The 26,138-nt window shown below is 44.5% G+C and overlaps 2 protein-coding genes across 2 annotated transcripts in view; one reads left to right on the top strand and one right to left on the bottom strand.

Moving 5' to 3' along the window:
- LOC144888467 (uncharacterized) overlaps positions 1-26,138 on the top strand; it is a 790,732-nt gene that overhangs the window by 312,647 nt on the left and 451,947 nt on the right. The gene's annotated exons all lie outside the window — the stretch shown is intronic.
- LOC137437540 (protein WWC2) overlaps positions 1-26,138 on the bottom strand; it is a gene marked incomplete in the record, with an annotated part of 166,311 nt that overhangs the window by 111,143 nt on the left and 29,030 nt on the right.

Raw genomic sequence — 26,138 nt, 5'->3', positions numbered from 1 at the left:
AAAAAAAAACAAATAAACAACGAGAACGACACTCTTGGCCGTTGTATTGTCGACCGATATGTCTCCGCCCACATTATTGCATCATCATACAAACTTGAACCAAGTTTGATTTAAATCCCTTCAGTTCTTCTCAAGTATCACATTTTTACCTGACATGACCTCTGACCTTTTGACGCAGAAATCTAATCGGTTCATCTTTTCATCACTATATATACTCATACCAAGTATGATCAAAATCCCATCACTGGTTCACAGGTAGCGCAGTAACATAATTTTTTTTACCAAACAGGACTTCTGACCTTTGACCTCCATAATCTAATCAGTTCATCTTTGCATCATTATACATTCTTGTACCAAGTATAACTTGGTTCCCTTCAGCCACTCTTAAGTTATTGTGGTAACGAAAACCTATTACAAACTCTGACCTTTGACCTCTTGGCCCCAAAATCAAATCAGTTCATCTTTGCATCATAATACATACTTCTACTAACTCTAGTCAAAATCCAATCGCTGGTTCACAAGTTATTATGGTAACAGAATTTTTACCTAACATGACCTCTGACCTTTGACCTCGTGCCCCCAAAATCTAATCAGTTCATCTTTACATCATTATACATACCTCTACCAAGTTTGACTCAGATACCTTTGGCCGTTCTCAAGTTATCGCGGTAACGAAAACCTATCATGGATGGACGGACAGACAACCTGAAAACATAATGTCTCTGGCAACTTCGTCGGCGGTGGCATTAAAAATGAAGCAAGTAGTTGGAATCCTTAAGTACAAGAAATATGAATGTGTGCAAAGAAAGGAAGAAGAGGAGAAGGAAAACGAGATGAGATGGCGAGGAAGAGGAAGACAAAGGTGGCCGAGAAAGGGCTGAGGAGCTAGTGAAAGTGGTCCGATTCAGAAAGGGAGGAGGAAGGGAAAGGATAAAGAAAGAAAGGGAGAAAAGGAAGGAGGAAGAGGAAGGCTGAATTATCCCAACACTTTTCCGCTATGTGGTTGATATTGGACCGACTCTTACTACTGTGTGTGCTAGTTGGGCGTGGTGGTGGAAGATGAGGAGTAAGGAAAGGAGGAGGATCAGGAGGAAGAGGATGGAGGAGGGTCACCCCACGACATGTCAGCACTGACATGTCGAATTAATATTCGACATTTAATTAATATGACGAGGAATTAATATTTATATTAATGACGTTGAATTAATATTAGATATGTCAGCACAGCCAATGGCCCAATGTAATAGTCTTGATTGACCCAACGGCACACCATGGGGCTGACATTGACAAATAGACCGTTGCTTTAACAGATATTGGACCAACGTCTGAAATACTCCCAGCATGCTATGCAAAAGCTCTGGTAAATCAGCCAACTGCAATTTAAGAGGGCGAGGCCTGATGTTTATACCAATTCCTACCCCCAGGCCCTAACCAATCTCTGTTTCAAGACTCCCAACCAGTCTCCTCCACCCCAAGGTTTTCAATATTCTCTGCCTCCATCCATGCTGACAGAGACAGCAGCTGGGAGGAATCAACGTCAGGGACTCCTCAATTTATGCTTGAAATGCGTTCCCAAAAAACGGAATGTAATGGACAAGTTTGAAAGCTCATTCTTGAGATTGGACAGATGTCGTTTTCTGGCTCTCCAGAGAGTAGGACACACTTGTTGCGAGCTTTGTGGAATGATCCGAGGTTGTCTGCAGTTGGATTTGCATTTCAGGAGGAGAATGCAAGTTGTTTTAAAGCGACTGTCTCACCACAGGATTCAGAGTACCAAGAGCGGGAGGATGGGAAGATCATTGAAGAGATGGGATGAATAGGTGCATGAGAGAGAGCAGGTTTCTGTGGAAGAATTTCCAGGATGAATTCATATCAGCGGCGGTGGATATAGGAGATCAGTCCTGATGTGTAAAAAAATAAAAATAAAACTTTTTTTGTGTTTTTTAACCGTGAATATGCGAAGCGTGAATGTAGAAGCGGGTCACATGTTATGAACCGCGAATACGTGGGGTTCGCAAATGTCGAGGTCTGACTGTACTGTAAATGCGTACGGTACTCACCAAAATCTGTGGTACAAAGCGAGTGTCCAGGCCTGGGAGGTTCGGATGGATATGGAGCGGTTACCGAGACGATGAGGAACTCGACATTATTTTGGTGGCATTACGAGTAATTTCCTTCAGTCGAGGGAGGTAAGCCGAGCGTGCATGGTTAATATCCACCAAACACTCAATTTGCTTCACCATGTCCATTTTAATGTCCAAACGAATGGCTTTACGAGCAGTGACGGACTGGACTAAGGGGGTGGTGTGATTGGTGCGGTCACCCAGGGTCCAAGCGAAGAGTGTGCCCATGCAGGGGCAGATGAGTGGGAAATAAATCAGTGTCTAAACTATCATCAAGGAGAAATGCCCATCCGCAACATTTATAGAATGTGCAGCTGACTCACTCAACCTTGTGTGGAAAAGTGCCGCTGAACGCAGCCCGAGTGGTCTTCAGATTCTTCGACATTGTACAAAAGTTGTACACCTGTCTCTCTGCATTGACACATCACTGGCAACTTATTTGTGAATAACTGAAGCCTTTGAGATATCAGAAATTAAACACCGATGTGGTCCTTGTAATCATTGATCAGCCAATCAGTGTCTTGGAGCACCATCTTGAATCATACAAGGAAATCAACGATGAGTTTGGATTCCTGTCCAATGTAGTCTCTCTTGACTCATATGAGATCAAGTACGCTGCAAAAAAAAGTTTGTTTTTTTTGTATACAAGATCGAGGCTCGTGTAAGAGCTAACATCAATCACAAAAAAAAAAACCCGGACACACAAAACATACACTAAAAGGAGCGGGAGACAAGATGGGGAGAGAGAGGGAAGCACACAAGTACAACAGCAGAGAACAGGGACATCGGGAGATCTGTGGGAGGGAGAGCGCTTGGGGGGAGTGTAAAGTATCTCGACAAACTGCGATCAATTGTCGTACGCGTTTATTCACTCTGCCGATCAAGGCCCGATTCACAGCAGCGCCATCCGAGCTCTGGCGTAGGGATACAACCCGGTCCCGGTGTAGGGATACAACGGTGAACATTTGCACTGCATACATGACATCCTCCCCTTTAAGTCCAAAATTACCAAGAGCAATACGTGCTAGATTTCCAGAATTGACATTTCAAAAGCAACATTTCCAAAACATGTGAAAATATGTGTGCAAACGGTTATGAGAATAATGAAAATACGTGAAAATAGAACATGTGTCAACGTGAAAAAAAAAACATCTTCAAAGATTCAACCGGTCAGGTGCTTTTCTCTCACGCATTGAGCGTCGCGGTGTACCAGTGGATACAGAGTCCGAGGTGATTCCTTTGGGTCGCGGTGTACCAGTGGATACAGAGTCCGAGGTGATTCCTTTGGTCTCCACGAAGGGTGTAGCGTTTGCAGAGGTTTTCGGGGCATCCGAGCCGGCTGAAGCGGCCACGACGATCTCCGGCAGTGGCGGGTCGAACTGTTGTCCTGACTGTGACGATGCTACAGGCTCCATCGACTCACAGTGACGGTAGGTTATGTGGTCCTGATGTCGACGAATTTCGCGGCCATCCTGCAGGCGAATCACACTGGACAGTGGACCTGGCTTCTCGATGATGTCTCCCGGTAGCCACGTCGCACCTGCACCAAAATTTCGGGCAAACACTGGATCTCCAATGTTGATACATCGACTGTTGGACGTCTTATCGTGCACCAACTTTTGATTAAGCTGGCTCTGATAAACATTTGATGATATGTCTGGTTTGAGATTGTCAAGTGTCGATCTCAAGTGTCGTTTCATCAATAACTCAGACGGAGCTGCACCGGTTGTTGATTGTGGCGTGATGCGGTATTTGAACAGGAGACGAGACAGCTTTGTTTCCAGGGTTCCCTCCTGAAGTTTCTGCAATCCGGATTTGATGATTCCCACGGATCGTTCGGCCAAGCCATTTGAAGCCTGGTGATGTGGGCTGACAAACTTATGTTTGATGCCGTTCCGACGTGTGAACTTGGCAAACTCGGTACTGGAAAAACACGAACCGTTATCACTCACGATCATCCTGGGCAGACCATGAGTGGCGAAACAGCGTCTGAGTCTTTCGATGACAATGGCTGACGTAGTACCACGCGTCACATAGGCATCAATCCATTTTGTGTGCGCGTCCGTAATTATTAGAATCATGCTGCCGTTAATAGGCCCGGCATAAATCGAGATGTAGGCGATGCCACGGTTCGCTGGGCCATTCCCAGGGATGCAGTGGCGCTTTCGCAGGTGTATTCCGGGTGCTCTGGCAGGGGTAACAATGTCGAACATGATGTTCGATATCAGCATCAAGATTCGGCCACCACACATAGTTTCTGGCGAGTGACTTCATCTTCACAATCCCGGGGTGACAGTCATGGATTTCATCCATGACCCTGGAACGCAGATTTTTCGGGATCACGACACGACATCCCCAGAGTAGGCAACCATTTTCCACGCTGAGTTCGTTTTTACGTGCTTTAAAAGCCGCAAAATCTGGGTCACCCTCAGGTAGCAAATGCCATCCAAGCTGTACAGCCTGGACAGTTCTGGACAGAACGGGGTCTCGTCGAGTATGAGTGCGGATCTGGCCGGAATCGACAGCACAATCTTCCAGATGATCCATCAGTGCGATAATGGATCCTGGTGTAGGCGAATCATCAACGGATTCTGGAAGGGGTAACCGACTCATGGCATCCGCATTTGTGATAGACGAACCGGGCTTATAACATATGGTGTAGTCATAAGCAGCGAGAAACAGGGACCAGCGGATGATCCTGGGCGGTAGTGTGTCAGATGTCGCCTTAGTTGGACCAAACAGACTGATCAGCGGCTTGTGATCAGTGCGAATCGTGAAATGATGTCCAAGAAGGTACTGGCGAAATTTGCCGACGCCGAAAACGATTCCCAATCCTTCCTTGTCAAGTTGGGAATAGTTTTTCTCTGCCGGGGTCAACGTTCTGGATGCAAATGCAACCGGTCTTTCCGTACCATCAGGCATCACGTGCGATAATACACTCCCCACTCCATACCGACAGGCATCGCATGTCAGCACAAGATCCTTCTCTGGATCAAAATGAACGAGAACATTGGACGATTTGAGCAGATCCTTAGAGGTCTGGAATGCTGATTGTTCAGTAGACCCCCAGCTCCAGGAGACTCCTTTCCTCAAAAGCCGATAAAGGGGGCCCAAAACGTCGGTCACATTCGGGATGTAACGACCATAGAACTGAAGCAAACCGAGGTATGACTTCAATTCGGTCACATCTCGTGGAGAAGGAGCATCCTTGATAGCTCGGACTTTCTCATCTGTCGGGTGTAGACCCTCGGCATCAATCGTATGACCCAGGTACGTGACTGATGGCACCATAAACTTGCACTTGTCTCGACGCAAACGTAGGCCGGAGTCCAAAATCTTCTTCAGAACTCTCTCCAGGTTCTGTAGATGTTCCGCGTCCGTACGACCAGTAACCAGAATATCATCCTGGTAACAAACGACGTTGCGTTCGGCGGCAAACAAACTGTCCATGACACGCTGATAAATTCCAGGTGCAGATTTCACTCCAAAACTAAGTCGGTGGTACCTATACAACCCACGATGCGTGTTGATGGTAAGATACTGTTTCGAATTCTCGTCCAAGCAGAGCTGTAGATAGGCGGATTTGAGATCGAGTTTCGTAAAAGTCTTGCCTCCCGTGAGACGAGCATAGAGGTCTTCGATCCTTGGGATTGGATATTTATCCAATGAAGAACACCTGTTCACGGTCATTTTATAATCTCCACATATGCGGATGGACTGGTCCGATTTTATGACTGGAACGATGGGCGCCGCCCATTCGGCATACTGGATTTGCTCGATGATCCCCAGATTTTCAAGATGATCCAGTTCCTTGTCAATCCGCTCACGCAGGGCGAAAGGGACTGGGCGAGCCCTGCAAAATATAGGATTGGCATCCCGGTCAACCCTGAGTTTAGCCGTATGTCCTTTCAAGGTTCCAAGCTCATCCTTGAAGACATCCGGGTACGTATCCAGCACATTTTTGAGTGTGTATGCTGCGGTAGGAGAAACGTTGGCTGCCCGGAGTTGATGAATGCTTTCCCACTTCAGTCGAATTATGCTCAACCAGTTCCTGCCGAGTAAGGAAGGGCCCTTTCCAGGAATGACGATCAGGGGTAGGTGAAACTCACGGTTATCGTAGCCCACCGTGACATCACATGTACCGCAGGGAACAATCTTCTCACCTGTATAGGTGGAGAGTCCATAGGTAGTAGGTTTCAGATGGGGTCGGTCAGCATCACTCCACAGGTTTGTGAAAACAGCATGGCTGATGAGCGAGACGGCCGCACCAGTGTCGACCTCCATTTGCAATGGTCGATTGTTGACGACAACATTGGCAAGAAGAGGGTCCCGCCTATGGTGAGAATCAATATGAAGCAGGTCATACGATTCTGAGTTGTCGGAAACAGAGCTCACCTGGTCAAGCTCGGGTTCCTCCGAACCGATAAACTGATGAATCTTGTCAGCAGCTTTTCCTTTTCCCGATTTGCGAGTGATGCAAGCTGGAGCAATATGGCCAGTTTTCGAACAGAAATGGCAGGTGGCATCTTTGAACCGACACGTCTCCGGAGGGTGCTTTCCGTTGCACCGAAAACGGTTGCAGTCAGGACAACAGTTGTGGGTTTGAGACTGCACTGGCTTCTGACGAGGAGCCTTGTTCCAACGTTTTGGCTGAACATGATCCAACCGATTCACAGCAGGGCTGGTACCAGACGAGCGAGTGGCACCGATGCTTGTAGCGTTGCGTTCAGCACTTTCCATGGAAATGGCGGTGTCTCTGGCATTTTGGAACGTCAGTCTTCTCTCAGCAAGCAGGCGTCTACGAGTGCGGTCATCGGACATGCCAACCACCAGCAAATCACGAAGCATGTCATCGATCGTGTCCCCAAACTCACACAGATGTGACAGTTTTTTGAGGTGTGCAATGAAGTCTGCGATCGACTGACCTTGCTGCTGTCTGCACATGTAAAAATTAAACCGACACAGGATGACTGAAGGAGATGGGTTGCAATGTTCCTTCAAAGCGGCCTTGAGCTCTGCATACGTGAGCTCTTGGATTGTCCGAGGCCGAATCAGGTTTTTAACGAGTGTGAACGTCTCACCTCCGCAAACGGACAGGAAGACGGCCTTCATCCGGCCTTCGGTCGCAATGCCGTTCGCCTCGAAGTAGAAAGACAACCGCTCAGAATACGTGTCAAAATCCCCCTCATGAGGGTCGAATTCATCGATATGGCCGAAAGATGTCATGGTCTAGATGTTTACCTTCGTCGCCATGTAAAGTATCTCGACAAACTGCGATCAATTGTCGTACGCGTTTATTCACTCTGCCGATCAAGGCCCGATTCACAGCAGCGCCATCCGAGCTCTGGCGTAGGGATACAACCCGGTCCCGGTGTAGGGATACAACGGTGAACATTTGCACTGCATACATGACAGGGAGGAGGCATGGGAAGGCGGGGGGAGGGGGTTGGGAGAGAAATCTATCCCAACAACAAAAAGATTTTTGCCTGATTCTATCCCAACAATCAGGACCCATAACAGTATTCCACCTTACAGGCATCTTCAAGAGCTTCAACCCTCACACAAACAAATGAAATCAGCACACTGAAAATGTACCAATTCTACCATATACACACCTTCACCTAAACATTTTCAAACCTACTCTTAGCACCTTACCTGGAGTGGCTCTGTGCCTTGTTTGGGGCGATTTCCATTAAAAGAAAAAGAAAAAAAAGAATGAGTGTAAATCAAGGACTACCTGCGCTTCCCTCTGTTGGTGTGGGAATGCTATGTGTTCTCCCCCACACTGCCCACCTACATTTACAGAGAAAAACACGAGATGAGATGCCTTAACGTAGGCGTTTCCAAAAGCACAACTTCCCCTCGAGATTCACGACCAATGTTTTGCATCGATTAGACGATTACTCATCTTAAACACGCACGGAAAACAGGATAAGTTCTCAATCAATCAAAATCAAAATCAATCAATCTCAATAAATGCCAATTTACACGGCATCTCTGGCCTCAATCTAAATAATGCCCCTTCCCCACAGGAATAAAACAGTACAATAAAAAATCATTATAATAATCACAAGTATCCAAAATGCAAAATCACATCACAGCAAAACAATGTCAACATCTACTAGTAAATCAGTAAGAATAAATAAAGAAACCATCAAATGCATTAAAATTCCTATTTTTTCAACTATTTATAAGCTTACAGTTAATTTGTAACAGCAGGAAATGTCAAGTTGGGCTCTCAGCAATTTATAGATTGCTCAGCACTTCAGGAATACTTATCAGCCCCACATCCTTTTTTTTTTTTTTTTGGATACTGAATCGAGGCTCGTGAAAGAGCTAACATTTATTTCACAAACAAATCAAACAGACAAACAAAATATATTAAAAGAGGGAGCGGAAGACAAGATGGGGAGAGAAGGGGAAGCACACAAACACAACATTTGAGAGCAGGGAGATGTGTGGGAGGGAGAGGGCTGGGGAGGGGGGGGTGGGGGGGGGGTGGGAGAAGTATAAAACACAAGGACACCAAGGACTTCCAGGACAGAAGTTGGTATTTCAAAAAAGTGGATTTGGGGTGAAATTAGCGGGGGTAGAAATGATCAAGGTTTTGGATGGGGGAAGATAAGAGATGGTGGTGAACAGCTGTTTTAAAGACCTGGAGGGTGGAGTGGGATTGAAGAGAGTGAGGGAGTTTGTTCCAGAGGCGGGAGAAAAGAGAAATGAAGGAGAGAAAGTGAGCAGAGAGTCTTGATTTTGGCAGTTTAACTATAAGAGGGTTGCAGGCAGATCTTGTGCGACCTGCAGGAATATTTGGGGGACAGAGCCCAGAGAGAGCTGGGGGGGGGGGGGGCAAGGCCAGAGAGGAGTCGGTAGAAGGCGGAAAGACCACCAACCTGCTTGCGGTGAGTGAGTGAAAGGCCCTTGGAGTTAGCTTCATCACGGGAGATTCCAATGATTCTGAACGCTTTGGTTTGAACAGCGTGAAGACGAGCCAGGTGTGAGGCAGGAGCACCAACCCAGAGGGGAGAGCAGTATTCCATTGAGCTGCGGATGAAAGCTTTGTATGTGATGAGGAGCTCAGGTGTGCCAAGGAAGGACTTCGCACGACGGAGGAGGCCCAGTCGGCGACTGGCTTTGGAGGCCAGATTTGAAATGTGGTTTCCCCAGGAAAGATCATGGCAGATAGTGACACCCAAAAGCTTGAGTGACAGAACTTCTTGGAGAGGATTATTCAGAAAGTGGATGGGAGAGTTGTCCAGTCGGTCTTTTCGGAGAGACATCGTAAGAGTGTGAGATTTGTCAGGATTGAAAGACATGTTCCACTTGCTTGCCCAGTCTGTGATTTTGTCCAGGTCTGCAGAGAGTGAGGAGGCTGCAGACTGCCGATCTGAGGGATGATGAATGGAGCGACAGAGAGTAGAGTCATCAGCAAAGAGATAGAGAGGATTTTCAAGAGAGTCAGAGAGATCATTGATGAAGACCAGAAAAAGCACAGGGCCCAAAACACTGCCTTGGGGCACTCCAGCCTGAACAGGAAGAGGAGATGAGAGAAACCCATTCAGGGCCACACGTTGATTATGACTAGAGAGGAAGTCCGCCAGCCATGCGTGGAGATTTCCATGGATACCAAAGGAGGAGAGTTTGGTGAGCAGAGCGCGGTGCCAGACCGTATTGAAGGCACGTGATATGTCAAGGGAGACAGCTCTAATTTCCTGTTTGGCATTGAGGACCTCCATCCATTGTTGAGAAAGCAGAAGCAGCATGTCCAGAGTAGAGTGTCCAGGTCTGAAACCAAATTGATGATCAGAGATCAAGCCATTGGAGAAGAGGAAAGATTTCATATCTGAAGCAAGATGGATTCCATGACTTTGCTGATAATTGGGAGAAGGCTGATTGGTCTGTAGTTGCTAGGATCTGTTTTTGTACCTTTTTGTGTAAAGCGGTGATGTTGGCTGATTTCCAAGCAGATGGCAGATGACCTTGAGCAAAAGAGAGGGTGAAGAGAACAGAGAGAGGGAGGGAAAGAGCGGAAGAACAGGATTTTAGGACCCGTGGGCTGATGCCGTCAGGTCCAGTTGCAGAATCAGAGTCGAGGGTTGACAGAAACTTTTCCACCTTGTCAGGAGGAAAGGACACAGAGTCCAGAAGCAGCTGGGTACGACTGGGTACGGTGGGTACAGAGGGATGGGTTTGGGACACAAGATTTAGAGGCAAACACAGAGTTGAGGCATTCAGCTTTTTCACGTGCAGAGTCAGCCGTGTAGCCGTTTGAGGTGAGGGAGGGGATGGAGGGGGAACAAACACCAGAAACATATTTGACCAGACGCCACCAGGATTTGGAAGAGGGAGACAGATAAGAGAGTTCGGTCTTGAGAACGGAGAGATATTGTTTCCTGGCTCTCCTGAGGGTGGACACGCACTTGTTTCGGGCTTTGTGAAAGGAAATTAGATTTCCTTCCGTTGGATTTGCTTTCCAGGAGACGAAAGCAAGTTGTTTCTGGGCAATAGCCTCACCACAAGATTCCGTGTACCGTGGACGGGAGGAAGGGTATGACAACTGAAGACGAGATGGGATAAATCTGTGCATGAGAGAGAGAGCAATTTACTTTGGAAGAATTCCCAGGATGAGTTGATGCCAGAGGCGGTAGAAATGAGAGACCAGTCCAGATGATTGATGGCTGCTTGAAGACCGTGCCAATTGGCCTGAGTGAAATGCCAGACTCGTCGATGCTGAGGAGGCTCTCTGAGAATGGTCAGAGAGATGTCCACTTTAACAAGCACATGATCAGATGAGCCTATTGGAGCAGAAGAAGAGCAGCAGACATTTTCAGGGAAGTTAATCATAACCAAGTCCAGAAGAGAAGATGCTCCGTTGACTGAGATCCGGGTCGGGAAATTGACAGATTGTGTCAGTCCCAGTGAGTCACAGAAGTCCTTTGCTGAAGAGCCATGGCTGGTGAGAGAGGTACCCACACCCAGCCAACTAGCATGGTGACAATTGAAATCACCACATATGAGGAAGAGAGAGTTGGGATGGGTAGATAGAAGTTGGTCCATATTATCAGACAGCGAGATGTAGATCGAGTCATCACTGTTTGGTGGACGGTACAACACACGTATGAACAAAAAGTGGGAGCGAAGGGGAAGCCGAAGCCAAGGGTATTCCTGGAGGTGAGGTGGAGAGAGGGCAGTGCAGGGCGAGTGAAGAAGAGAGTTTTTTTTATAAAGATAGCAACCCCACCTCCAGGACGAGGCTCAGGTCTATCATACCAGAGGAGGGAGTAACTTCGCTCTTTCACGAGCCTCGATCTTGTATACAAAAAAAAAAAAAAAAAAAAAAAAACCTGGGAGAGATACCAAGGAATCAGAGACATCATGAAGGAGGAAAGTTTCTGTTAAGCAGATCACGTCTGGTTTGTCAGAAGCAACCTGTATGGAGAGACTAGAGTCCCTGTATATAGAGAGTTGTGTCAACTCAAATTTGGACGCCATTTTGTGTCTAAGTGTGTCAGATTAGATATACATGTACATTCGCGATATGGGGTGATATATTCTAAACCTGCTAAAAAAAAATTTACTACACATATTTAGTCTTATTATTACATACAGGTGATATTTGTTTTGTCAAAAACTCAGCTATTGCCGTGAAAAAGAGCTGTGTGGTGATATTAAAAGTGGTATGGCAATGCATATTACAAGCCTAGTTATTATTCGCTTCCCCCTCTTTGCAGGTTTATGCTCCTTTTCTTTGATGCAGTGATGCCTAACCCTAACCCTAACTCGGTCGATTACACCTCACCACCACGCACTGCATATAAGAGCTAACATTATAAGTAAGACAAACCAATGCTGTCGTTCTCTGAATTTTAATAACTTTTAGAAAGGAGTGTGGGCATTTTGCCCACACTCCTTTCTAAAAGTGTGGGCATTTTGCCCACACTCCTTTCTAAAAGTGTGGGCATAACATAAGAGTGTGGAGTGTGGGCAAAATCCCAAAATCCAATCTAATCCTCTCCATAAGAAAGGAGTGTGGGCATAACCAACACAGTTTAATTTTAATGAGCTGTCATGTACTAGTACTTCCACAACAGAAAATCACATGGACAATCTTCCGGAAGATGGCCAGACAAATCGCTCGCTCTATCGACCACATGTATATTGATATCAAACAGGGATAACAGCTTTTGAAAGTTGAGCCAGTTTTAAATGTGGGTACACAAATACACCTGTTTTACTGCATTAATCACCTAGAAATATTGTATGTTTTGGGAACGATAGCTGTCACCAGGTTAAATATATAGGGATTGTCCAATGTGCAAAATCTTCCATCACTACAATTTGGCCATAAATCCCGGGGTGGGAAATATTTGAGCAAATATGCCACAAGACGCATGAGCACTGTACAAAGCAAACAATAACTCGTCAAATTTTGGACGTATGGATGGCTGCACAACCCGCAAAAAAATTGAGCAGGTCCCCCCCCTAAAATTGCTTTTATGATTGCCGATTAGGCTAAAGATTTTAAACCAAAAAAATAACTTGCCTCGGAATAAGTTTTGAATGGACGGACAGACAACTGAAAACAAAACGGACCATGGGTTTCCCACCCCTATAAAATCAAAATTAATTCCCTCTGAAAAAGTACAGTGACATTGCCCGCAGACTACCCAACCGCAGACCAGGCAATGTCGCTGTACCGGGACATTTCATCAATCAATGACAATATGCGGTCCGCTAGGACTACCCGAAAAAAATTGAGCAGGGTTCTTCCCACGGAAATGCATTTTTGGTCAGCTCCTTGAAGATTATAAACAAACACAAATCGCTTCCCTTTAAAAGGGTTTTCAACGGACAGACAACCAAAAAAAAACCGAGCAGATAGAATTGCTTTTGAACATCGATCATCAAGCGGCGTGGGCCTACCTGGCAGAGTCTCGAGGAGTCGATCGCTTTCCAGCTCTTTCGTCTGACTTTCGCTTCCCAAATTTGTCTTCTGACTATCACTTGGAAATCTATACATCTTATATTTCCCAGATTGGTTTGAACAACCAAAAGCAGAACAACCAGTCATTTTGTTTGGCAATAAACAACATTCCCGTACCAAGCTGACGTTCACGCACGGTGAAGTTAGACACAAAATGGCGCCACGAAATCACGTGACCAGAAATCTCGGGTCAGCGCATGGCGCAACTCTCTTTATACAGGGACTCTAGGAGAGACCAGTCAAGTTTGAGCGAAGCCCCGGATGTTTGAGGTCCATACCGTTAATGAGGAGGAAGGGGGAGCATCGGATACAGAACAGGGGGTGGGAGGGGTAGGGTAAGATGTGGAAGAGGAGGAAGTGGTAGGGAGAGCTGTTGAAGGTGTGTCAGAGATTTCAGAATAGCTTGGAGAAAGGGAAGAATGGGGCGGACAAAAGGTTTGATGGTGATTGGGTGAGGCACAGTTGGGTGTTATTTGAGGAGGGGGAAGAGCGAGTCAGAAGATTGGGGGAGATGAAGGTGAAAGTTGGAAGGGGGAAGAAGCGGGGAGGACGCTTTGAGGAGGAGGGGTGAGAGGGGAGTCTAGGAGGGGAGGAGCGAGGGAGAGTCTCGGAGGGGAGCGGTGTGGGGGGAGTTTATGAGGGAAGGGGCAAGGGGGGAGATTTGAAAGGGATGGGTGATGGGGAAGATTTGGAGGGGAGGGGCAAGGTGGAAGATTTGAAAGAGATGGGTGATGGGGAAGATTTGGAGGGGAGGGGCAAGGGGGTAGATTTGGAGGGGAGGGGTGATGGGGAAGTTTTGGAGGGAAGGGGTGATGGGGAAGATTAGGAGGGGAGGGGCAAGGAGGAAGATTTGAAAGGGATGGGTGATGGGGAAGATTTGGAGGGGAGGGGCAAGGGGGTAGATTTGGAGGGGAGGCGTGATGGGGAAGTTTTGGAGGGGAGGGGTGATGGGGAGGTTTTGGAGGGAAGGGGTGATGGGGAAGATTTGGAGGGGAGGGGTGAGATTGGATTTTGGAAAGTGTACGATTAATGGGAAACGAACATTTATTGCAAAATGAGTTTCTTGAGACCTTCGAGTCAAAAATACGTTTGAGGACGCTGAAGGAGGGGTGGAGTGCAGGAGAGTTTCGGGAATGCAGAAAAGAGGAACTGTAAGAGATGGAATTTTTTTTTGGAATGAATAGATTTGGTGAGCAAGTCGAAAGCAGCCTTTTATAGAAGAAGAAGAAAAAGGTGTTATAATATACGACAGAATACAGTTCTTCAGGGGAAAGTTTAAACATTTTTAACAACGTGATCACGTACAACATAATCGAAGAACGAACGAACAAATAAGAACAACGAATAAACGAATAAGAACAGAGAAGGGAAAAAATATATATATATATTTTTTTTGAGTTGAGATTTTAAACAAGGAAGTATGGAGTGAAAGACTGGGACAAAAACAGAGAACGAAAGTAATTGCAGCACAATCGACGGGCCGCTGAGAGAAAAACAAAGCCTCAAGGTCGGACACGGTAGCCTACTAGGCCTCAGAATACGTGACATGAATTAACCAACGATTTTGTGTACAGGTATGAAAAATTAACACCGAGAATCTTACTAAAAACACACTATAGGTACACACACCGAAAGATAGATACAGTTTCGACAAAAACACAATTGTGAAAAATTACTCAACTTCGAAAGCGTGAGCGCATGGACAGCTTCGAGAAGACATGACCTCCAATCTTGCGCATGCGCAAAAGCCCAGAATGTCCAGAAGGAGAGGAACATGACATCGACAAAGTCCGACAGCACATCAATCACAATGCAGCTTCTGGCCCTGATGGAATCCCAGCCCGTATGATTCCTGAATTTCCTTGTGAATATAGTGCAACATTAACTGTTGGTCTGATGGGCACGAAATTTTCGCCATAGGAGCGCCTCCTCGTTTAGAATATTTTAATGATAATCATGACGTCATAGGTCATGTGTTACAGGCGCCATCTTGGAAAAACCGAAAAACGTTGCACCTCTATATATCCAAAACCGCTGCATGGAAAAAATTGAAACGTGGCTCATTGTAAATAACTCTATATGGGGAATAGGTGTTGTTAACGATGACGTCATTGGTGCCATAATTATGACATCATAATTTGACAGGGACAACGCTTCGTCTGATCAGTTTGAAATGTATTGAGCGTGATCTATGCAACAATTATATTAGAGAATATAAATTTATGATGTCATCGCTCACGTGGTCTGGCAGCCATATTGGATCAAAAAAAAATTAACGTTCAAAAACACAAGAGTTGGCTCGCAACAAGTTGACTGCGCAGGGTAAGTATTCTATGAATACCATCTAGTTGGATATGTAGTTTCTTAGATGAAGCAGCTCAATACGTTAGATACAAGGGGTACCTCTCTGTAAACCGAACCCTCTGTGGAGGGGTACCATAGGTTACCAAATTGGGCCCTCTCTGTTTTTTGGCTCAATTAATGATGCATTGACTCAGCTCGATGACTGCTCATATCCTAGCCCTTAAGTATGTTGATGACATGACGTTGATTGAAAATTCAAGGGGCAGGCAACCTAGTATGACACTACAATCTGCCTTGAATGTTTTTACTCAATGGGCAATTAAAAATAACATGAAGTTGAGTACTGATAAGTGTGCCCTTATGAACGTTTGTTTCATGAAACAACTTCCGCCAAGGCCTCAATATTCTATCCAAACTACTGTACGGCAGAAGGTTGATCACATGAAAATATTGGTTATCGTTATATATCTCATCTGATCTGAAGTGGAACCTTCACATTCGCAATATTGTCACCAGAGCAAATGGAAACTTGTTTATGTTGAAGATGTCACAAAGTTTAACTTAACCGTGGAATATTTGCTTACCATTTAAAAAGGATGTGAGATAACTTTTAGAGTACGATGTTCCAGTTTGGAATGCCGGTCTCACAATCTGCCAAAGTAACGAATTGGAACAGGTTCAGAAAAGGGCTCTCCAAATCATACAAGGACAATCATGCAGTGATTATGGTCTGGCCTTTCAGTTTTGTGATATTCCAACCTTGAAGCAACGCAGGTTTGAAATCTGTCTGACATCCGCAGGCCAATTGTAAACATCTAACGAGTTTAGACATTGACTTCCAGTCCTCAGGCAGAATAGGACACAATACTCTTTCAGAAATTAATCTCAACTTTCACAAATCAAACGTAAAAACCTAAAAGTACAAAAATAGTGCCGTACCATACTTTAAGATATTTTATGAATAATGCTTCTTAAATAAATAAATAAATAAGATTTTAATGCCTTTTGATCTCAGGTAGCTCACACTTTATAGCTCTCTAATTTTTTGAACCTCACGTAGCCCGGCTCGCTCCCAGACTGAGTTTTCCTTCTTCCCTTCTTTAATTCCCACTCACCCTGGTTTTCCCCTTTTCGCATGTTTACCTCATCTCTGCTTCCACCTAGTGATGTGTTATTGCCCCTATTCTCGAATCCTTCCCTTTATTTCTGCTGTACTCACCCTCGTTCAGTGTCTATCCTGCCTTATGGCCATGTTACCTTCCAATGCAAATTGTTTGCATTCCTTAGCATGTACCTTCTCAGTATGTTCAGGTGACAGGACGTTCTCGAACACATTCTTCTTTAATTATTTATGTAACATGTATAATGAAGATGAGTACCATCTGCCAGCATGTGTTTGGTGGACGTTAAATATGCCATGGTGTCCTTCGCAAAGAGTAGGCGAGTATCGCCGGCACCATGGCCGAATCCCAAATTCCATCCCTAACTTGGTGAATATCAGGCCTGGCCAGGCCGGTTCGTGAATACTTGGGCCAAGCTTGCCCCAGCCGACCCCACAAGGTGGGATAATAGTGGCCGTCAGAGAAGAAGAAGAAGTATGATGGAGATGGTCTAGCCTTTTTGGCTTGCAATGATCAAGTGCATTTGTGAATTTGTCTGTCCTTTGTGAAAATGTCCCTTTTTCTGCACGTTAATTAGTACTCAATTTAATTATATTACAATGTACTATTTTTTGCGGGGAAAGCCTGGTGTTGGCTTCGCGGTTAGGGTGCCGGCTTGGGATCCTAGGATCGAATCCCGGTCGATCGCTGAATTAACGCTAGGTGGGTTGACTTTGCCTGTCATCCTTCCGAGGTCGGCAAATTGAGTACTAGTTCACCGGTAATTCCCTGTGTGTCGCAGGAGGCGACTAACAGGGTTGGCGGCAGGAAGGGCATCCGGCCATACAACATTGCTTCAGAAAAGGGACCCTGGTGCCCGAAAAAGGCCAACCCCTGCTCTGCGGGGAAAAATGGCCTCTAAAGGTGGTTCTTTGTTCCTTTGTACTATTTTGCAGGTATTTCTATTTCTCCTATGTTTGAATGTCTATTGTCGGTTGAATTAAAACCATTACTAATACTTAATACTCACTATAATCGAAGGAATTCTCCTCATCCTCACAGTTAATTAATATTATTTATCCTGAGCTAATATCCTGAAGATAAACATTTCAAACATTAGTATACAATTCAATGAAAATAGAGATATTGCCACATAAAAACACCAAGCAGTTAACATGTGCAGAGAAAATGAACTACAAGGTCACCTGACAAAGCCGTTCACAGAGCTTCTAGGTTCCACGTTATCAACAGAGACATGGATTTTTGTAGAACAAACCTTCATATGAAATTGGATCAAAGAACGCCCCTCATACCCCCACAGCCCCCGTCCCTTCCCACGCTCCTCGAGATCTCAGGCATATTTCTGGCAATATTTCTCTTTGTGGCAACCTGTTACAAGGATTGCATGGAGAGTATCCATCATAAAGATTGGAATGTGATTTTGTTACATTATAAATGCATCAAAGCATCTTTCATCAGCGCCCTTCATTCTGGCAATGGGGGCCACGGAGCTACTATAGACAACACAAGCTGCGATGACTATCTATGAGGCCCTTATCTCCGACCCCATTTTTCGCTTTTTAATTCAATTTCCACGATGTTAGGTGTCCGGGAGTCAGTCCATGAAACTATAGTCCGCAGTATAAAACAGTCTAGTCTGTGCAGGAGAGGGTTGCAAAGTATTCAATAGCAATCGTTTTTTTAATGGGATTCTATTTTACAAGACTGACTTCTGAAAAAGGTGCCCAATTCATTACACTGGAGAGACAGAATAATAGAAAATAGGAAATCAAAACTAGTTTTTCACTAAAACCAAAGATTAGAGCGTGGGGGGAACAAGGGACGGCAGGAAATGCAAAAAACCATTTACTTTTTCTGGGGTAAAGGATTAAGCAGAAAAATGCAAACATAAAAGGAGGAACAAAAAATCTCATAATTCGAAATTCCATCAAAAAACCCAAAAACATCATTGCAAAGCATTTACAACTACCTTCTATTTTCCTGAGAAAAATCTAAAAACGTGAAATTTCATGTACTGTATATTGATCATTGTACAGAACATGTTTAGCTTCCCTGACAAATAAAGGGGAGAAGTACAAGAACAATTAGAACATCACTCGGTAGAGCACACACCTCCACCAGGCTGACCGGGTTACGTTTTTCATCCCACCGATAGACCAGATCTGCATCTGGAGCTGAACCGAAATCGAATCGGCTTATTCTTGTCACCTAACGAAATCATCCACCTAATTGTGTCGAAGCCCATACATGAAAAGCCCATACCTTTTTACAAAAAAAGCCCATACTTTTTGAAATACCATGCTATATATTGTTTTTGGCCCCGTATCTCAAGGTGAAGAATCACAATCAAAAATACTTGCATCTGGATTTAGATCTAGACCAAAATCAAATCAATTCGTCCGTGTCATACGGACGTCCGTGTCATAATTTTTACATAACAAATCCGTCCATATCTTTTTGAGATATCCTGCTATGTATCGTTATTGGCCCGATCTCCCAATGGTGAAGAATCATTAAAACATTTCAAAAAACTCATATCCGAATCCATATTCAGATCTTCACCAAAATCGAATCGAATAGTCCTCGTCACACACCCAACCGGTCCACAAAGTTTCGTCCAAATCCGTCCACAGCTTTTTGAGATATCCTGCTACGTATTGTTTTTGGCCCGATCACTCAATGGTGAAGAATCACTTTAAAATTATACGAGCCGGATCCGAATCTGGATCTTCACCGAAATCTAATCATTTCGTCCTCGTCACATACGCTGCCTCACTGCTAAATTTCGTCCGAATCCGTCCACAACCTTTTGAGATATCCTGTTCACAAACGGACAGACAAACAGACAGACAGACAGACAGGGGTGAAAACATAACCTCCATCCACCTTTGGTGGCGGAGGTAAAAATATTTCCCTTCAATAAAAAGCTACCACCAAACATGTGAATGCCATCAAGTTTTTAAACCTTTACCAAAGAACAACAAAAGCATTTATTTAATATCTGTGAAACATATTTGCAAAACAGAAACCGACGATATTCTATTTATTTATTTTTCCTTTCTATATTTTCCCTTTCACGAGATCGTGCCATCAGGTTTGATGCATTTTCTGCCTGCACAAAGTTTTCAGCAGCTACGATGTCCAATGGTAATCAAAGAACACGAAGAGCTTGGCAAAGGGATGATATTTGTGTCCTTGAGCGTCACAAATGAAAACGAGAATAAAAGATTCAACCAGAAATCTTGAGCAGAAAGATGTGAACAGGTTTCTTTTCCCTTTGACTGGTCAAGCACACTCAGGAATGTGCCTTCTCAAATCACAGGACTACACAGGAACCGGCTTTATTCAGCACCGATGAATGAATGCTCTTTTCTACTACAACTACATGACCGACCGACTTGGCATTAGTGTTCGACCTTAAGCCAATGGTTTATGTTGCCAAACTTCATTCTTCATACACCAACTGCTCAAGACAGCCAAAGCAGACACAACTACCTATGTTTGCTGGTCAGCATTGTATGGGCCACATTGGGAATATGATCGTGAAGGTAAAGTCAATGAGGCAATATAAAGAATGCTCGAGCTTGACGACCCATTCCAGAAGATCCATGGAACGTTCCAGAAAGTGTGGGAATCATTTAAGACGAGCTTGATCGAGCATCTAAGAAACACGCACTAAAAGGACGTCACAAAGAGGGGGAGAGGAGGAGTCAGGAAGGCCACAGGTCCCCACACGCAGGACATTTTTATATATTCGGCTTCATTTCACGAATTTATCATATTTTTAGGTCATTTAGGGGAAATAATTTGCAGCAATTTCATATTAAACTAAAACGGCACTCGGTAAAGCGCATACCTCCGCCAGGCTGAACAGTTTATGTTTTGTATCGCAAGGATAGGCCGGATCTGGATCCGGACCTTAACCAGATTCTAATCCGCTTGTTCTTGTCACCTAACCAACTAATTCACCAAGTTTGCTCACAACCTGTCCACAATTTTTTGAAATACCCTTGTATATATCATTTTTGGCCCAACCTCACAGTAGTGAAGAATGACTTTAAAAACGAATTGGTCCTTGTCACATACCCAACTGGTCCACCAAGTTTCGTCCGAATAATCTATAACTTTTTGAGACATCATGCTATATATAGATATTGGCCCAATCACTCAAAGATCAAGAATTACTTCAAAAAAAATTTGGATCCGGATCTTCACCAAAACTGAATCAATTCGTCCTTGTCCATGCATCCAATCTGTCCACCAAATTTCATCCGAATCTGTCCATAACTTTTTATATGTTCTGCTCACAGACAGACAAGTCAAACAGACAGGGGTGAAAACATGGGGTCCACCTTAGGTGGCAGAGGTAACAAAAAGTAAATCAACCTGGATTAAACCATATTCAGTCACCTGCAATTTATTTGGATGAGAAAGTCCATTATTCGATTCAGGAATGAATTGTTCAGCAAAACACAGTTTGATTTTACTGGGGGAAAACTCCATCAAAATAATTTTGAAGTCCAGTGTCGAGAAGATGCCAAAATGTCCTTTGTTTTCGATTTCAATTCTTATTCGTTCGTATGCAGCACAAGTCTGCGGGGTAGCATCATTGGCCGAGGGTGTGATCGTGCCGCTGATGCCATGCCCCCTCTAGGTTAGGGCAGGAATTTGACCATTGTGCGCCAACTTTTGATTTGTAATTTGACCGACAATAGCTCGCCAACTCTTCACGAAGAACACCACTGGATCATCAACATCCACCAATAACATCAACATCCACCATCCACCAATATGCCGGCAGACTGAACACCCATTTAACATCCATCTAAGGGATGGCACATGCATCGATGAATCTTCATGCTTGGGAAACACCGGGATAACAGTTTGTAACTGGGTCCGGGTTTAAAATAGGCTATTTAGTTTTCCCAATTTCAGCTTTGGTCTCCAGCATTCTCAGGTTTGGACTCCCGCATAACATTCGCGTTCGCATAACGTTCATTGTGACGATGTTCTCATTGTGACGATGTTGTGACGATGTATGTGTTCACGGTAGTGGTTGACATGACGGTGTGAACGTAACTTCGTAATGTTTTTCGTTTCATAATCCTTTAATGAACGTTTAATGTTTAATGAACGTTTAATGCCCTTCGATGTCCGGGGCATCGGACACCGCATCGGCATCGGACACCGCGCGCTACACTGGACGGGCCAGTGTGTACCTTGCCCTTCGCCGTCAGGCTCGGGTAAACCGCTGAGCTCCATCCGTGATTGGGGACTGGGGCTTGAGACAGTGTCCCACGAACGAGGAAATCCCAGTAAGCGCGAGTCATCAGCTCGCGTTGATTAAGTCCCTGCCCTTTGTACACATCGCCCGTCGCCGCACAAACATCACAATGAAACACAATCACAATTCACATATTCGTGCAATTCGAATAAATAAATTAGAATTCGAATATTTTCGTCACAATGAAAACATCGTCACAAACGGGTACTGGAGGCAATGTGACAAACGTCACAAACGGGTACAATATTGGAGAGGCCATTGCCTTTTCATTTTGGCTTCCCAATTGAAGCCCCGCCCGTAGGGCAGGTACCGTTGCTAGTTCAAAAAAATTCTAGAGGTGGAGTTGCACCTATGGCGAAAATTTCCTGTCGATTGGACCAACGGTTGCAGAGAAAATCATATTTATTCTGTGCGGACAAACAGACAGACAGACAGACAAACGGACTCAAATGCAATACCCTCTCCTCTAGCGAGGGTAAAAATTTGGAGGTGATGAGGGGGTGGTTAAACAGTTACAGAAAATATCATGTTTTTATATGGGGAATTACCTGAGATGGTGGTGAACAGCTGTCTTGAAGACATAGATGGAAGAATGAGGATGAAGCGAATGTGCAAGGGGAGGAGGGTGGAGCACAGACAGAGGATGTCAGACAAAGACAGAGAGGGCAGAGGATACAAGACAAGAAAGAAGGCGGAAGAAGATAGAGATACCACCGACCTGTCTGTGATGGGAAAGTGATCTTCCCATAAACTCAATTTCATCGTGGGAGATTCCAATGATCTTGAAGGCCTTGGTTTCCATGGCGTTAAGCTGTGTAAGGTGCAAGGCAGGGCACCAGCCCAAAGGAGAGAGAGCAGTCTCCTCAAGCTGTGGATGAAAGCCTTGTAGGTGGATAAGAGTTCAGGTGTGCCAATGACGGACTTTGCATGACGCATGATGCCCAGTCAACGACTGACTTTGGAGGCGAACTTTGAAATGCACTGATCTTGCCCAAGAAAGATCATGGCTGAAGGTAAGACCCAAGAGTTTTCAGAACTGACTTCTTTGAGAGGGTTGTAAGAAAGTAGATGAGAGGTATTGCCATACAGAACTTTCAGAGGGAGGGAGAGTGTATGGGATTTATCAGGGTTAAAAGATATCTTCCAAGTGTTTGACCAGTTTGTGATTCTATCGAGGTCTATAGAGAAGGATGAGGTTGCTGCCTCCATCTGAAGGATTGGGGATGTGATGGCAAAGGATGGTCAGCAAATATATAAAGAGGATTTTCCAAAGAGTCAAAAATATAATTGATGAATACAGTATTGTAAATAGGATGGGGGCCTAGAACACTGCTTTGGGGCATGCCAGTCTCGACAGGAAGAGGAGATGGAAGGGTTCCATGAGAGCCACATTTTGAGTACAAGAGTTGAGGAAGTCAGAAACCCAAGAGTTGAGTTGGCTTTGGATGCCATAGACAGAGTTTGGAGAGCAAGGCGGAATGTAAGACTGTATCGAAAGTTCGAACCTTGAGACAATTCAAGAGCAAACCTTCTATCTGGGCGCATGCCTAACAAGTTTGATCAAACCTTTTGTGAATAGCATCAACAGCTTAGTCAAGGACTTCAAATCTTCCTGTAGTGATCCTTTGGTGTGACAGGGAATATTGGCTCCCAAGATGCCCTACTTCTAGTTTGAGGGGCATGTCAGTTTCTCGGACAGGAAGGTTATGCGAATTTGTACTCACCAACCCTTCCACTTTCATCCATTGTCATTCCCTGGAGAACCTTGTATGAGCCAAAGACAAAATGGCAACTACTTTTTATATATTACACATTAAACTGAAGTCTCAAACTATATCCTTATCCAATGTATGACCTTCCATCATACACAATAACACTATTGCAAGGGGGGGGGGGGGGGCGGGGAGGAAAGAGACATGCGAGCAAGAAGCCAATACGGTCTGCTGTCTGCGGGACCCTTAGCCGGGTCCCTGAGAATTTAGGATTCCAAACACTTTATGGCTGCTTGTGCTATCTTTTGTGGAAAAATTATTTTACGGGGATGGGTCAACTTTATTTTGCTTACCGTAAAGTCAATAAAATAAAGGAACAGGGGGAAAAAGTCAAAGTGGGCAAGAAAAGAATAGGAACAACAGTCAAATGACCTAAAAATACAGTTTAGTGAACAAGTGCTGAGAACAGCAGCTGAAAGTCGCAAATGACAAGCCATGCTGCGAACATTTTTCCAAGATGGAAAAAGGAAATAAAACATCGGAACTCCTCCAGATCTTTTGCAGTCGAGCCAAAAGCAATATTATAGACTGTGATTACAGACAATAAGCAATATTATAGTAGCAATATTATAAAAGCAATATTTTATAGACAATATTTGTTTGAAAATATAATACACACACACCATGGTACACATTCACATGGAGAAGTTGCATCGACCCTTCGTAACTCCTTCGGGGGTAAGGGGAGGGCAAACCAAGCCATGAGCCATGATGGAAGCTTCGTCCCCTTGGCAAGTTTGGTTGAAATTAGATAACTACCAACCAAATGTCTCAACCAAAGACAGAAGTAAAATTGCGTATTTTAGTATGATTTATGATGAAGTAACTCAATATGTTCTCGTGTTGTCATCCAGTGTTCACAAGTGCTGGTCCACGCCATGCTATGGAGCGGAACACAATATGGAGCGGTTATGGCTGAAAATAATTAATAAAGTTCAGGCTGCAATGCCTGGAAATAACGATCCCAAAAAGCATGGAATCCATTAGTATTCCACTCGCTAAGTTATTCATCACTCATCCCAACTTTTGATAAAATGTATCAAATAAATTGCAAAGAAAACGGATTTCTACTCATTTGTGAGTGTACACATTTTTTGTTTTTCGATCAAAAATGTGAGGAGGAGTCGGGGGCAATAGATATAGGCTGTCCCCCCTGCTCCAAAAAGTGGGGGAGACATATCCTCCCCTTCCCACTTCCATTCCCCACCGATCGATGCCCAAGATTGGAGATACAGCAATATTGGCAGGACTGTAGGTAGCTTGCATGTGGACAGGTGATAATATACTTGTGTCGTGATTGTAATGTCCGTGGGAGTGGCATGACATGGATTTGTTTGTTCTGGTGTTGGTGTAGCACAGGCATGGTGGGCCAAATGGCCCTCTACTGTGTCAACGTTCCTTCTTGTTGTTATTCTTTATTATAGGTCGATACCATTCTGTAGTTGTAAACAGCTGGCACAGCTTTCAAAATAAATGAAGAGATGGTCCTGTGATCACATAAAGTGAAGAAACGGTGCTGGAATCATAAAATCAAGGGACGGGATATCTATTATAATATAGGTTGACAGTAATCCATAGTTCCGTTTGCACTAAATTTAATGTTTGATCAAAAAGTTTGCTTGGGTGTTCGAGAACATGACAAATACATAGGTTTCTGGCATGCAAGAGGGTGCAGGTGCTCAATATTTTTTTGTCATCTAACCCAAATGATATCACACTACTTTTTATTCCAACTTCCGACATCTTGTTAAAAGTAGGAGAACATGAATTCTGCCATTTCTAAATTTGCTGGACATCTTATTGAAAACCCTCATTGGTTTGGCATTCTTTGTTAATTCTGCCACCGAAGCTAGACGCCCGCCCCCCCCCGTCGCCCCCCCCCCCCCCCCCCCCCAGAGATTCTTCACCATTAAGATAGGGCCTAAAACAATATATAGCAGGATATCTCAAAACTTTGTGGGCAGATTCAGACGAAACCTGGGGGCCAGTTTGGGTGTGTGACAAGGGAAGCAAGGGCAATGCCCATGGCACTCACCTGGTAGAATAAACAGTATACTACACTGACTGAATGTATTTTAAATCAATTTGAATGGTTTCTAGAAGACAGGGCAGCATGCAGAATCATACTAACATAATCATAAGACTTTAAACAAACAAACAAAAAAAATACCTATTTTGGGTGCAACCCCTCCCTTCTCTCCCACCCTCCCCTCCCATCCTGTATACCTCCTCAGACCCCAACTTTTATAATGCCTTCGACAAACATTGGTACATCACAGGTGATGAAGGTTGTGGTGAAGTTTCATTGAAAATGTAAATGTAGTTTCAGAGAAAAGAGCAAATACCTATTTTGGGGGGCCATTCCCCAGTAGACCCCTCATGGGCCGATTTTTTAAATGCTGTGAACAAATTTTGGTACATCACAGGTGATTTAGGTTGTGGTCAAATTTCATCAGAATTGCGTGTGTATGTTCGGAGAAAAAAGCAAATACCTATTTTGGGGGACAACCCCCCTCCCCCCCCCCCCCCCATACACCTCCTCAGCCAGAT

The sequence above is a fragment of the Myxine glutinosa genome, chromosome 12 (assembly GCF_964187855.1).
Source record: "Myxine glutinosa chromosome 12, kmMyxGlut1.1, whole genome shotgun sequence".
In the NCBI taxonomy this organism is placed as follows: domain Eukaryota; kingdom Metazoa; phylum Chordata; class Myxini; order Myxiniformes; family Myxinidae; genus Myxine; species Myxine glutinosa.
This window is presented reverse-complemented; position numbering and strand designations above follow the sequence as displayed.